General features: G+C 43.7%; 1 long non-coding RNA gene across 1 annotated transcript; it reads left to right on the forward strand.

Moving 5' to 3' along the window:
• The first annotated feature begins 2,655 nt into the window (after positions 1-2,655).
• Positions 2,656-14,380, forward strand: LOC122706324. The gene is made up of 2 exons (XR_006344373.1): positions 2,656-3,019; positions 13,436-14,380. It is a non-coding gene; the product is annotated as an uncharacterized LOC122706324 (long non-coding RNA).
• The last annotated feature ends 1,431 nt before the right edge of the window (positions 14,381-15,811 follow it).

Here is a 15,811-nt window from a genome sequence, read left to right on the forward strand (position 1 = left end):
CTGTTTAGACTTCAAACGCCAAGGTAAGAACTTTGGGATGTGTCCTCCTTAACCATTTGCTGAGCACCAGTTCATCATTCAGCCTGTCTGTGCAATTCTCACAGGAAACCGATGGGAAAGTAGTCTTATTCTCCCCATTTTGCAGCTGAGCAAACTAAGGACTTTGTGAACAGGTGAACGACAGGAGAAAATTCCTTTAAATTCTGTGTATATTCAACAGTGCTCAGTCTCAGTCGTGTGTGACTCTTTGTGACCCCATGGTCTGCAGCCCATCAGGCTCCTCCATCCATGGAATTCTCCAGGCAAGAATACTGCAGTGGGCTGCCATTTCCTTCTCCAGGGGATATTCCCCACCCAAGGAGTGAACCTGCGGGTTGTGCTTGTACTGCATTGCAGGTGGACTTATGTATCTTCAATAACTGCACCTAACTGTCCCCTAATAACAATTAAGTGACAAAAAATTGCACAAGTAAGACAGGTACAGAAGCCCGATGTCGGTATCATGTAGTGTTATTCACAGTTGCCTCTTTTGGCGGTGGGCAGAGCTCCATCATCTCAAAAAGCCAAAGACTGACCCCTCAGCCTGCCCAGTGTCGCCCGCTTCGTCCCATTTCCGCAGGACCCTGGTGGAGAAGGGGAGGCACAGGACCCCACAGATGGCCGTCAGTCCCATCAAATAAACTGGCAGTGAGCTTGCTGAATGATGAAACATCCAGAGGCAGACTGCATAACCTACCCCCTTTCTGGCCAGATTGCTGACCCTGAAGCTTCCCTGTGCAGAAGCTGCTCAAAATGCTATTGACAAGGGGCTTCAGAAGCTGCTATTTCTCTCTGGCCATTCCCAAGCCTACAATGTTGTAGTCCTATATTGCCTATAGACCTCTGCAACTGGGTCTTTCCCCTACTTTTGTGTGGGTTAGGCAAAGCCTCGCTTTCCCTTGCCCTGACAATAATGTAAAATCAAGTCTAGGCAGTAATTAGAGATACCAAGGGAAAGTTTCATGCAAAGATGGGCACAATTAAGGACAGAAATGGTATGCACCTAACAGAAGCAAAAGATATTACGAAAAGGTGGCAAGAATACACAGAAGAACTACATAAAAAAAGATCTTTATGACACAGATAACCACAATGGTGTGATCACTCACCTAGAGCCAGACATCCAGGAATGTGAAGTCAAGTGGGCCTTAGGAAGCATCATTATCAACAAAGTTAGTGGAGGTGATGGAATTCCAGTTGAGCTATTTCAAAGCCTAAAAGATGATGCTGTGAAAGTGCTGCACTCAATATGCCAGCAAATTTGGAAAACTCAGCAGCGGCCACAGGACTGGAAAAGCTCAGTTTTCATTCCAATCCCAAAGAAGGGCAACACCAAAAAATGTTCAAACTACCACACAATTACACTCATCTCACAGCTAGCAAAGTAATGCTCAAAATTCTCTAAGCTAGGCTTCAACAGTACATCAACCATGAATTTGCAGATGTTCAAGCTGGATTTAGGAAAGGCAGAGGAACCAGAGAACAAATTGCCAACATCCTTTGGATCATTGAAAAAAGCAAAATAATTCCAGAAAAACATCTACTTCTGCTTTACTGATTACACCAAAGCCCTTGAGTGTGTACATCACAACATACTCTGGAAAATTCTTCAAGAGATGGGAATACCAGACCACCTTACCTACCTCCTCAGATCAGTATGCAAGTCAAGAAGCAACAGTTAGAACCAGACATGGAAAAATGGACTGGTTCCAAATTGGGAAAGGAGTATGTCAAGGGTGTATATTGTCACCCTGGTTATTTGGTTTATATGCCGAGTACATCATGCTAAATGCCAGGCTGGATGAAGCACAAGCTGGAATCAAGATGGCTGGGAGAAATATCAATAACCTCAGATACGCAGCTGATACCACCCTTTTGGCAGAAAGTGAAGAGGAACTAATAAGCCTCTAATGAAAGTGAAAGAGGAGAGTGGAAAAGCTGGCTTAAAGCTCAACATTCAAAAAAGGAAGATCATGGCATCCAGTCCCATCACTCCATGGCAAATAGATGGGGAAACAATGAAAACAGTGACAGACTTTCTTTTCTTGGGCTCCAAAATCACTGCAGATGAAATTAAAAGACGCTTGCTCCTTGAAAGAAAAGTTATGACCAACCTAGACAGCATATTAAAAAGCAGAGACGTTATTTTGTCAACAATGGTCCTTCTAGTCAAAGCTATGGTTTGTCCAGTAGTCATGTATGGATGTGAGAGTTGGACTATAAAGCTGAGCAACGAAGAACTGATGCTTTTGAAGTGGTGTTGGGGAAGACTCTTGAGAGTCCCCTGGGCAGTAAGGAGCTCAAACCAGTCAATCCTAAAGGAAATCAGTCCTGAATATTCAATGGAAGGACTGATGTTGAAGCTGAAGCTCCAATACTTTGGCCACCTGATGCAAATAACTGACTCACTGGAAAAGACCCCAATGCTGGGAAAAACTGAAGGCAGGAGGAGAAGGGGACTAGAGAGGATGAGATGGTTGGATGGCATCACTGACTCCGTGGTCTGAGCAAGCTCTGAGAGTTGGCGATGGACTGGGAAGCCTGGTGTGCTGCAGTCCACGGGGGTCACAAAGAGTTGGACAGGATTGAGCGATTGAAGGAACTGAACTGAAAAACGCGGGCGCCTCGGCGGCGGGGGTGGGGGTTGGGCATGAAGGGCGGAGGAGGGCGGAAGGCCTCCGACCCGCCCGCGACCCCCGGGGCGCCTTGAGGGCGTGGGAACTACCAATCCCGGCGTGCTCCGGGTCGGCGCGGGCGCGCGGTGGGCAGCTGTTGGCTAGACCGGTTTGTTGCCTGGGTTGCGGAGATGGGCTCTGCGGGCGGTGGCAAATCCGGCGTTGCCTGATGGCGCCTCTGACACGAAGCTGGGTGGGGTAAAGAGTAGAGGGCGGTAGTTGCGGCAGGTGGGAGAAGGAAGAGGCGGCGGTGAATCGCTTATAAATGACTCCGAAGCAGGACCTGGAGACTAAATTCCAGGAGGGTGAGTCTGAACCCCTGGGGAAAGGCATCTAACGGCGGCGCCGGGGAGAGAGACAGGGCCGGGGATGGCGGGGGTCGCGACCTGGGGACCTGGTGGGCAGGGCTTGGTGCGGGGGAAGCGCATCGCGGCGGGGTATTTCTGTGCGTCGTGAGGATAAAAATATTTTGGGAGGCGGAAGCGTTAGGCAGGCGTTAGGTGGATGAGGGAGCCCTTGCCACGTGGCACAGCCTTGGTACCTTGATTGTCGTTGAGAGGAAGCGGGCGCGGAGAAGGTACCCTATTGTAGGGAGGCGGCGGGCGCGCCTTGGCGGCCGTTAAGGGAAGTGATGTGGCGTGCGGGAGAGGAGGTGGCGGCGGCTGTTTCGGGCGCCGTGCGGGGCTCCCCCGTCCGCGTGGGCGTCCGAGGGTTGGCGCTCCGGGGCAACGGGAGCCGGGAGGTGGGGTACCTCGCGGAGACCATGAGCTTTGCGCCTCCGGGTGGGAGAACTGCGTTTTAAGATGGCCGCCCCATCACAGGCGCCGGCGTCTGGCTCCCGGCTCGCGGTCGCACACGCGGCTTTATGGCAGAGGAGCGCCTCCTTCTTCCCCTGCCTCGGAGCGGGAACCGGTTCTTCCGCAGTGGCCGGGAAGGGGGACGTGGGTGGGGACAGGAGAAAAAAGCGCGAGCATCCGAGTCGGCTTTCTGACGCCCGAAGGTATTCTTTTGCCGTCCGAAAAGCCGAGTGCCAAGGTCCACGTGAGCGCGCTGTGGGCGCGCGGTGGCTTGTAAAACAGTAACTGAAAACTGCCTTAATGTATTTTCATTTAGCAGTCCCCTCGCCTTGATGTCAGCCTTTTAAGTACGGCAGTGGTTTGGCTAATTGCGGTAATATTTGATTAACAGTGATTTGAAATTTGAGTTTTTACTGTCTCCGATCAACATGGAGATTGACTATAGAGAGCTTGATTTCCAGGGGAAGACAGCTCTGTAATTTTCACAATTACTGCATCTATTAATTTACGTTGAAGTGGAGACTTTAAAGTGAAAGTAAAGTTTTGTAAGGCGAGCAACTTTAAAATTCCCCTTCATTATTATGGCTGTACATGTTAGTTACCACGGATGTCGAGATGTCTTCAAAAATTGTAGGGATTTTCAAACTTTGATGTGCGTTAGAATTACTTTTAATCATATACACCAAATCCAAGCGTATTGTTAACTATGGAATATTTAAGAGGTTGCCGAGGGTGTTTTCTCCGTAACTGACTCTTAATACCTGCTTTCTCCTACTCAGAGAAGCTATGTGACTACTTCTGTGGATTGCTTTTTTTAAACCAGATGTTTTAGAGCAAGGATTCTTGATGTAGGGTGTTTATAATTCACAACACCTCTTGAACTTGGACGGGAGAAAATTTTTTTTTTTCCTATTTTCTAGCTAAAATTTGTAGTTCAGTTATGACTAGGTGTTCTCCCCCACAAAAAAGCAAAACAACTCTCCCACAGTAGTATTAGCTGTCTGTTTTCACATCCCAGCATAAAGTTGTGGGAGATACATTCAGATGTAATGTATGCTGTTCGTCATTTCAGAACTGTGGTAGTTCGTGGATCAGCAGCTAAATGTTGTAGCAATTAAGGAGCTCATAGAATACCACAGCACATGCTATTCTAAATGTTTTTATGACTCTTTCAATACAGTTGGTTTCTTTTGTAGTACTGTTTTACATGTTTGTAGAAAAATTCTGGGTAAATGCCGAAAGACAACTGGACTGTGAAGGATCCATGGCACAAAAAATTAATCCTCACTGTAGGACATCAAAGGAAAATGACACAGATTTGGGATAGTTACGGATGGCTTTCTGGAGGAAGTGCTTCACTTCTAAACTGGCAGAAAGATAGTGGGAGAGGAGATAGAGTAAAGGTGTATCCACGTGCTGCTGCAGCAGTGAATTAGAGAAGAGGGCCACCGAGGATGAGATGGTTAGATGGCATCACAGACTTCAGTGGACATGAATTTGAGCAAACTCTAGGAGATAGTGAAGAACAGGGAAGCTTGGCCATGCTGCAAGCCATGGGGTCGCAAAGTTAGTTCCTTTCTCATAAGGAAAAAGGAATATTCTTTTGGAACTAACAATTTTATTAAAACACTGAAGAAGAATTGAGCTTCTGTAATTGTGAAGATATGAATGATGGGAAAGCTTTTTTCATGATTCTTTTTTAAACTTGAAAGTTTCTCTTGTTAAACAATGGTACAACATATATAAGCATGGAATCAAGATTGCTGGGAGAAATATCAATAACTTCAGATACGCAGATGACACCAGCATTATGGCAGAAAGCGAAGAACTAAAGAGCCTCTTGATGAAAGTGAAAGAGGAGTGAAAAAGTTGGCTTAAAACTCAGCATTCAAAAAACTAGGATCATGGCATCCAGTCCCATCACTTCATGGCAAATAGATGGGGAAACAATGGAAACAGTGACAGACTTTTATTTTGGGGGGCTGCAAAATCACTGCAGATAGTGACTGCAGCCATGAAATTAAAAGACCCTTGCTCATTGGAAGAAAAGCTATGACCAATCTGGACAACACATTCAAAAGCAGAGACATTACTTTGTCAACAAAGGTCCGCCTAATCAAAGCTATGGTTTTTTCTAGTAGTCATGTATGGATGTAAGGGTTGGACTATAAAGAAAACTGAGCGCTGAATAATTGATGCTTTCAAACTGTGGTGTTGCAGAAGACTCCGTTGAACTGCAAGGAGATCAAACCAGTCAGTCCTAAAGGAAATCAGTCCTGAATATTCATTTATTCATTGGAAGGACTGATACTGAAGCTCCAATACTTTTGCCACCTGATGCAAAGAACTGACTCATTGAAAAAGACTGATGCTGGGAAAGATTGAAGGCAGGAGAAGGGGACGACAGAGGATGAGATGGTTGGATGGCATTACAGACTCGAAGGACATGAGTTTGAGCAAGCTCTGGGAGTTGGTGATGGACTGGAAAGCCTGGTGTGCTGTAGTCCATGGGGTCACAAAGAGTTGGACACGACTGAGTGAACTGACTTGACTGATAATTTGCTGAGTAAGCACTGAGTAATTATGTTAAAGATAAAGCTAACATTTAAAATTAGTACATTTAACTTTATTTGTTGGATTGTCTGGCAAAGTTTGAATCCTGGGGGGTTCCTTTTCTGTGCATTGATGTTATGTTCACGTAATAAAAACTGATTTTACATTTAGCCAGAGATAAATGGGATGATGTTTTAATATTCTTAGTATTTTGTTTCTGTTAACTTTTAGCACAGATATTTGAGACGTGTCAACTATATTTGACAGTTGTAGTTTTTAAAAAAATAAGCGGTATAATAAATGGTGTAATATTTAGTTAAAGACTATTTCTATGTGTGTTCTTGGTGAATAGTTTTTGTCTGTGAAAAATAGTCTTAATTGTAAAGTGTCAATGTTGCTAACCATTTTACTTATTTAGAATACATAATAGATGTATGTTTTTAAAATTCTAAAATGGCTGAAATTGGATTCATGGAGATGGTCAAGAACTTTATGTGTGTGTACATATATCTTATGGTATAATATCAATACAGTTTATAAATACATTTTTAAGTCCTATTGATCATTTATGTCGTTAAAAGTTGTTCTGTTGTTGCCAGCTCCTGGCAGGCTCTACTAAACTGGTAGCCATTTCTGCTCTGGCAGCAGAAACACACTGGGGAACAATTTTAAATGGCGATTGGAATAACTTAAACTATTGTGGTTCTCTTGGTTTGCCTCTGATAAAAACTTTTAAAATCCAAAACCAGATGGTCATCACTTTTTCGTGGTTAATGACTTCCTCTGTTAATTTAGTTTAATTTGTTTGGCTGCTTTTAAGAACATGGAGCTTCCCAGGTGGTGCTAGTGGTAAAGAGCCTGCCTGCCAGTGCAGGAGATATAAGAGACGTAGTTCGATCCCTGGGTTGGGAAGGCCCCCTGGAGAACTGCATGACAACCCACTCCAGTATTCTTATCTGGAGAATTCCATGGACAGAGGAGCCTGGCAGGCTATGATCCATAGGGTCACAAAGAGTTGGACACAGCTGAAATGACTTAGCCCACAAGAAGAACATAAGATGTTTTTCATCTGTCACTTTGCTAGTTGCTGATAATCTGCAGCAGAATAGCTTATTGCCTTGTGTAAACTAATAAACTTTTAAAATAATGTGGTATAAGTATTTTTCTTTAACTGAATTTGTTTTTGCAATGTAGCTTTTGACTAGTTGGACTTTGAGAAAGCACAACTACAACTTTTGTTAGCTATTCTTGGATAGCTTATCTAGCCCATTGATTTAAGGTTTAGGGTGAGCTTCTATACTTATGGTTCTTCAAATTTGTTGGACTAATTCCCAACAGGTGACATTATGACTGTTCGGCAGTATAACTTTGAATACTTAAGTGGTCTAGAGGCTTAAATGATGTTCTTTTCAAGAGGCTCATTAGGTTCATTTTGGCCACAAAAGAGTTTCTGTGTAGAGGTTGTCTTTGAAAGATAACTGTACTCAGGTAATCTTTTTTTTTTTCCTTCAGTATTTCTAAGTTAATTTTTTCTTTTTTATTTGTTTGTAAAGGTTGCTGTAAAGGATAAACAAGTGAAATACTATTTAAATTTCAGTGGTTGGAATAAAAAGTACTAGATTTTTAAAAGCAATTTTTATTTATAATTTATAAGGTGGCTTTGTGTCATAAAATGATAGAAGCATATGTTTCTTAGTTCTTGCACGGTTGTAATGTAAATACAAATTGGAGCAAAGCTGAACCTTTTGTAGTATGATGAAAATATTATAGAAACTAGGGTATACTGCTGTTTTGTTTTACATTCTTTGGCATATTTCTTCTGTTCTGGTATAATTATTCAGTTCAGTTGCTCAGTTGTGTCTGACTCTTTGTGACCCCATGGACTGCAGCATGCCAGGCTTCCCTGTCCATCACCAGCTCCTGGAGCTTGCTCAGACTCATGACCAATAAGCCATGAGCCCAGCTATTTTCTGGTTTTGGTACATTTTATGACAGCTTGAGTTTTTTGCCTTAACACAAACTTAGTGACTAAAAATGGTATTTCAAGCAGTTTATACTCAAACCTCAGTGGGTTTTTTTTACCAAGAAAAGGGGGAAAGATTTAAAAATTGCCTGATTTGGTTGACAGATGTATTGATCAACCCAGGTTTTGAACTATGGAAGCATAATTAAATACTAACAAAGTGAATTTACATGGTTCACTCTTAGCATATGGTTTAACACAGGTACAGAAATTTAATTCCAGACCTAATTTTCCACTCCAGAGAGCTATTTTTTTTTTTTTTTTTAAATAAAGCAGTGGTGTATCCATGTTGCTGGGCATGGACAGTGGTTGTAGACTGAACATATTCTAGAATATTCAGCTTGTGGAGCTCTTTGTCCGTGATGGGCCTTTCTTCTTGCGACCCACAAATACCACATTTGATAATTTACTCATTTTTGGTGTTTGTAATTGAGTGGCCTGTAATATTTACTGTGAGAGACTTTTATGTATATGTATGACTGAGTCCTCTGCTGTTCACCTGAGACTATCACAGCGTTGTTAATTGGCTATACCCTGATACAAAAGAAAAGTTTAAAGTTGGAAAAAGAAATGTTATGTAGTTTTCCCAGGTTGGTCTGTCAAAGTCTTGGAAAGATCCATTATTTGGAAACTAGGAGACCTGTACACTGAGCCAATGCCTGTGTTTAGCAGTGATGGATTTCTCAACCCACCCCACCCCACCCCCACTGGGCAGCAAGGGTGCACATTGCTCCAGTGAAATGCAGTTTGTGTTCTTGGGTCTTTCATTGTGATGCTGGGCCATGTGTTCTGATATCTGTGCGTGTCACCCAGAGCCGGTGACAGCTATGGGGTGGGAATTAGGAGTCCAGGAAGCCTCCAGCAGCCGCCGGCCAGCAAGGGCCTCCTCCTGAAAGGGGCACATTGAGGCCTGCTCTTTCCTCCTTGCCAGCAGCACTATGGCGAGGATGGAGCAAGACCAGCAATGCGTGCGTGAACGTCTGTCACAGTAGAGTGCCTGCTAAGTGTCAGCCGTGTGTTATGTGTGTGTATCCCAGCTTGCCTGCCAGGCCTACACTCCAGGAGCTACCTTGGATCTCTAGCTAGAGAGCGAGTCCTGGTGCTGCCCACCTGGCCTCACTGCTCGATCGTGAGTCCCTGAGGCAGGCGTGACCTCAGCCCCACCTGGACGTGCCTTTTCTGTGTCCATGTGCAGCAGAGATTCTACCCGTGACCTTTTCCTGCTCTTCCGGAGGCGGACAGGAGGGAGCTGGTGCGTGGCAGGGTGGATGGTGCCGTCTGCTCTTGGGGGAACGTCCCTGCACCGCAGCTCTTCAGAACAGGAACCTCTCTAGACAGAGCTCTTGATTGTGTGTCGCCTTTGGGCTTTCAAACAGGTTTTGGCTTTTCAGTTAATTGCGTTTCCTCAAGGAATGGTTTTCTTCTTGATCACAAGCTGGTCAGTGCTTAAGAAAGGTGCTTCAACAGCTGTGATATGTCCCTCCCCTCCCCCCACTTCCAGAGGCAGAGACATCTCTCGCTTGCATCAACTTAATGAGGGAGCTGCCCTGGGGGCTCCTGGATATGGCAATGTTCTCCCCACTCCCAGCTTTGGAAACCCTGCCTTAACTCTGCATGTGTTGCTCCTTTCATCCATTATGAGATGACTTGTCTGATAATGGAAAAAGGGGTACCAGACACTTAAATGGCAGCCCCTAGCATTCCCTCCCAGCCCTCTCATCTGTGAGGTCTCTGCAGTGCTAGTGCTGGGGTGGGTGCCTTCTCTTTAGTTACTACTGAGCCCCTTTGCCAGGGGCTCCATTCAACCATCCATCCATTCATCTATCCATCCTCTCATCCATCCATCCATCTGTCCATCCACTTATCCATCCATCCAGCTGTCTGTCCATCCAACCATCCATCCATCTCCATCCATCAATCCACCCATCTGCTCATCCAATCATTTATCCATCCAGCCATCCACTCATCCATCCAACCATCCATACATCCATTCAACCAACTATCCACCCATCCATCCATCCATCCATCAGTCCAGCACCTGTCCATCCACCCAACCATACATCTATCCAGCAGTCCATCCAACAGGTATTTCCCAAGTGCCTGCTCTGTTCCATCATTCTGATACCTGTCTAGAGCTGGGTAGAGTCAGGAGAGGAGTGGAGGGGGGCTGATGGGGGTGTGTGTGGGGGGGATCAGACCCTGAGTGTGACTCTGGCTCCAGAGGAGCCCAGGCTGGAAGGTGTGAGCACCTAGCATGGGGCGGGGTGGGGGGGACTTGGTACCCTCTTGGAAGAGCAGGTGGATTTGCCCATCTAGAGCTCAGACCAGAAGAACCTCCAGGCAGAGGGGCCAGTCTGAAGTGGGGGTACCTGGTATGGGGGTAGGGGCCAAATGTGTGGCAGTGGGATAATGTGGTTTGGGCAGGTCAGAGCCAGAGATGGTGGGTCCTGACTGTCAGGGGCTTGAGCAGCCTTGGAGATGTGGGGGTGTCTTGGTGTGTTTGGGGTAGAACAGGTGGGGTGACACACTGCCCAGTGACATCTAGGAAGTGTTTCTCAACACCACTTACTAAAGGAGACTTGTCTTTTCCTCATTGTGTATTCTTGCCTCCTTTGTTGAAGATTCAGTCAGTCAGTTCAGTCGCTCAGTTGAGTCCGACTCTTTGCGACCCCATGAACCGCAGCACGCCAGGCCTCCCTGTCCATCACAAACTCCCGGAGTCTACCCAAACCCATGTCCATCGAGTTGGTGATGCCATCTAACCATCTCATCCTCTGTCGTCCCCTCCCCTTCTGCCCTCACTCTTTCCCAGCATCAGGGTCTTTTCCAATGAAACAGCTCTTCGCATCAGGTGGCCAAGGTATTGGAGTTTCAGCTTCAGCATCAGTCCTTCCAATGAACACCCAGGACTGATCTCCTTTAGGATGGACTGGTTGGATCTCCTTGCAGTCCAAGGGACTCTCAAGAGTCTTCTCCAACACCACAGTTCAAAAGCATCAATTCTTCGGCACTCAGCTTTCTTTATAGTCCAATTCTCATATCCATACATGACCACTGAAAAAACCATAGCCTTAGCTAGACGGACCTTTGTTGACAAAGTAATGTCTCTGCTTTTTAATATGCTGTCTAGGTTGGTCATAACTTTCCTTCCAAGGAGTAAGCGTCTTTTAATTTCATGGCTGCAGTCACCATCTGCAGTGATTTTGGAGCCCAGAAAAATAAAGTCAGCCATTGTTTCCACTGTTTCGTGATCTATTTCCCATGAGGTGATGGGACCAGATGCCATTATCTTAGTTTTCTGAATGTTGAGCTTTAAGCCAACTTTTTCACTCTCCTCTTTCACTTTCATCAAGAGGCTCTTTAGTTCTTCACTTTCTGCCATAAGGGTGGTGTCACCTGCATATCTGAGGTTATTGATATTTCTCCAGGCAATCTTGATTCCAGCTTGTGCTTCCTCCAGCCCAGCGTTTCTCATGATGTATTCTGCATATAAGTTAAATAAGCAGGGTGATGATATACAGCCTTGATGTACTCCTTTTCCTATTTGGAACCAGTCTGTTGTTCCATGTCCACTTATAACTGTTGCTTCAGGTTTCTCAAGAGGCAGGTCAGGTGGTCTGGTATTCCCATCTTAAAAGAGAAGAATTGTAGTCATTTTCTGGCCACTGTTGATATCATGAGATGAGATCCTCTCACCTTATAAATGAATAATGCCTGCTCTGAACTTGACCATAAATATAAGATCTCCTCTATTACTCAAGTTCAGTTAGAGCAACAAACAAAATTTCAACCAAGGAATAAAACCTCCCATGGTTATGGGAAGGATTTATATAGTTAACATCAGGCTATGGTAATTTACATTTTAAAGCCTCCTCTATACTGGGAACAATTAAATCATACTAAGGATAATCAGTCTGGTAATACTAGAAAACAGGCTAGGTGCCTTATGGACAATGCCAATATATATAGTTTCCCTAAGAAATAGGGATTGGTATAGAACAAATTAAGTCAGATGACTTTGATATATACTGGGCTACACCTAATGGAAGTTCTTAAGTTCTTATTTATGGCCTTACTATTAACTGCTAGCTATTTTGTTTAACATTGTTTTGTATATTGCCTGTTTCATAACATGTTGTCCCTTACATTACCAAGTATGTGACTGAGTCGCTGATAAAATGATAGTATACAGCCCCATATAAGGTCAGTAATTGCAACAGTGTAAATCTAGATATGGGAAAAAAGAACAAAAGGGAATGTTTTCCTGGACCATAAGAGATTCAGAGGCACAGGTAGTCCAGAGAATTTTGGATACTGTTTTATAGCCTAGTCCAGTGACAGCACATTTAGTGGCTATCAACAAAATCTTCATAAGACTTGGGAATGAGTATTCCTATCACCATGGGACAAAATGGTCATGTAATGCCCTCAAACCATGGTCAGCTTCATGATCCTGAAGGGGCTCAGCCAGTTGGCACTTGCCATCTATCTCTACAGAAATTAAATCATGGCCACTGAAGCTGCTGACCTTCAACACCCCCTGAAAGGAATTCAGGGTGGAAATTAGAAATGACACACTCTGTGCTCTGGAAAAATTGGCAGAAGAGGCCTTCAGATAGTTAAACACTTTCAGGAGGAGATTTTTGTAAGCCCTGAGTTTTGCATCTTCTTGTACCTAGAGAAACATTAACATCATTGGCAGTGACAGTAGCTTTGGCTATTTAAGGAAAAATTATAGGTAAAGTCAACATAGAGTAGCTGTGAAACTGACTAGGTGACACTATGGTGTGATTTCAGATGAGTCCTTGTATTGTTAACAACTCGAATTTTCTGAGCTGTGTTGGACTTAGGATACTGTCAGCTATTCGAAAAATAAAAGCAGCAGATAACTACAGCCTTACTTTTTAAAGGTCTCTTAACTCTTACATGTTTAGACCAAGAAATTGCTCTGGACCGTATGTTGCATAGAAAAAAAATGCATGTGTAATGATCAATAGCCACTTTAAAGGTTAAGACCTACTTAAATAAACCTAGACAACCGGCTACCTGGCTACAAGTCTCCTTGAAGTGTTAAATCTAAATTAGGATTCAGGCTTAATTTTTTCTATTTTGTCTGTTAACTTGAGGTTGTCATTCCTCCAACTACTTCTGAGTCCAAATGGCTCCATTCCTTTGGACATGATGACCCAAGCACTGACTGTGCCTGGACCACAATCAAAATTGTCATCAAACAAGACTTGGTTCTTACTCCTGCTTTAATCCCTAGCTGCAGTAACACTTCCCCTGGGGTTTTTTTTTTTTTGTTTTCTTTTCCTTTTCTAAATACCTGTTTTGTTTTGTCTCTCCAGATGACACAGATTCACATCAAGATACAGATGATGTGCAAAGAAAACCCATGCCCCCAAAGAGATTACAGTCACTTCTCCAAACAGATCCAGCGGGAATAACCACAAAAGTCACTAAAACCACATTAAGGGGTCACCTGGGACCCCTTAATAGAACAGGACGATAGCTCCATGACTCCAACTAGGTAGGGTCTATGAGTCCCGTGTCAGCATTAAAGAAGTTACAGAAGACTGACCATCTGTCCCTCATCACCCCGATAAAGATTTCTTGGGGTTCACATCTCAAGGAAAATTTGAAGTAGGAGATAGACGGTCCCTGGGCTGAATAGCTGGTGATTTTCAAACGGAGCAAAACTGAAGTTTGTCCTCAGCCAGACAAAAATGACGTATTTCCCTTCCTCCATTGTTAGGAGGGAATAAACTGACGGGGGAGTTGTTGCAGTGAAAAGGAAAAAAGAGGAATGGGTTTTTCTTTTTCACTTCTCTGAGACCAAAGAAGATAAAGAAGAACAGTGAGCAGGCCTGAACATTCCTAGTTTATTTTACTTTAACTGCTCCTGATTCCGAATGTCTGTAACTAAGTTTGCTTTTCTGCCTCCGAACTCTGCAGGAGCTACACTTGACTTGACTCCATGCTAAGTACATCCTCTGTCTGTATCTGATGTTTACAACAGCCTTCCCCTTGTAGTTACATGTCAGAAAGAAGGCCTCAGAGCCACCAAACTGCCAGATGCAGTTACTGGGTTACTGATGTCAGTTTATGACTGTCTTTGAAATGATGCAAGAGGAAGAAATCAAAATCCTATCACCTTTGTTTCCTTATCACTGACTCCTGACTGCTTCTGACTGTGAGCACCTGCTTTAGGGACACAGTTCTTGAGCCAGGAGCATACTGTGTTCCCCTCTCCACTACCTGAGAATAAAAGCCACTGTTCTATTTCTTTCAAATTCTGCCTTTCTAGTTTTCATTCGGCTTCGGTGGGCAGAGAAGGCCAAAGTGTTGGCCAGCAACAGAAAGAAGTAAGTCAAGAGAAAGACAAATACTGTATTACTTACAGGTGGAAGCTGTATATTCATACAGATGAACTAACTTACAAAACAGGCTCAAATGTAGGAAACCAGTTTATGATTATAAGAAAATGTTAGTGGGGAGGCATCAATTTAGAGTTTGAAATTGACATACATACACACTAATTCATATCAAATAGATGATCAAAAACAGCCTAAAGAATAGCCCTGGGAACTCTACTGAACACACTGTAATCACCTATATGGGGGAAAAAAACCCGAACAAGAATAGATGTATTACTGAATCAAGTTTCTGTACACCTAAAACTGACACAACATCAGAAATCAACTCTACTCCAATATAAAGTAACAAATTACAAGAAGAAAAAAGGGGCATGAAGAAATGCTGCCACCTTGTGGGCACTTTCCAAAACAACTTAAGCCTGTGCTGATGGCCCACTTAATACAGGGCCTTCCGGGCTGTGGTAAAAAACACCTGTGCCAGAAATATCCTAAGCAGGGTCAGCGGAAAAGAATTCGAAGGCAGGTGGTCAAGGAGTCAATGTCAAGAGGTACATTTAGCTCACACCATTTTAAAAACATCACATGAAAAGATGTCGAGGTTGTTAAATATTAGAGAAATGCAACTCACGATTGCAACAAGGTATCACTTCACATGGGTCAGAATGGCCACTGGAAAACTACAAACAATAAATGTTGGAGAGGGGAAGAAGAAAAGGGAACCCTCCTACACTGATGCTGGAAATGGAAATTGGGAACAGCTACTGTGGAGGACTTCCCTGCTAACTCAGTTGGTAAAGAATCTACCTGCAATGTGAGAGACTTGGGTTCGATCCCTGGTTTGGGACGATTCCCTGGAGAAGGGAAAGGCTAACCCAGTCTAGTATTCTGCCTGGAGAATTTCCATGGACTGTTTAGTCCATAGGGTCACAAAGAGTTGGACACGATTGAGTGACTTTCAACTCACTGTGGAGGATAGTGTGCAGGTTCTTTCTAGGAGGAAAACGAGAATGAAATTAGAATACTTCATAACACCATAACACAAAAATATACTCCAAATAGATTAAAGATCTAAATGGAAAAATGGATACCATGAAGCTTGAAAACAAGCAGAACATGCTTTGACAAAAATAGCAAATTCTGAATTCAATAAACTTGGGACCCAATTAACCTTAAAACCGTTTGCACAGAAAGGTAATGAAAGACAAAGACAACCCTAATGGGAAAAAACACTTGCAAACAAAGATACCCACAGGGAATTCATCTCCAAAACACATGAACAGCTAGTGCAGGTCGATATTTTTTTTCTTTAACCCAATTTAAAAAATGAGTCAAAGATTTTTCTGAAGA

Source organism: Cervus elaphus, chromosome 13, assembly GCF_910594005.1.
Source record: "Cervus elaphus chromosome 13, mCerEla1.1, whole genome shotgun sequence".
NCBI classification, from domain to species: domain Eukaryota; kingdom Metazoa; phylum Chordata; class Mammalia; order Artiodactyla; family Cervidae; genus Cervus; species Cervus elaphus.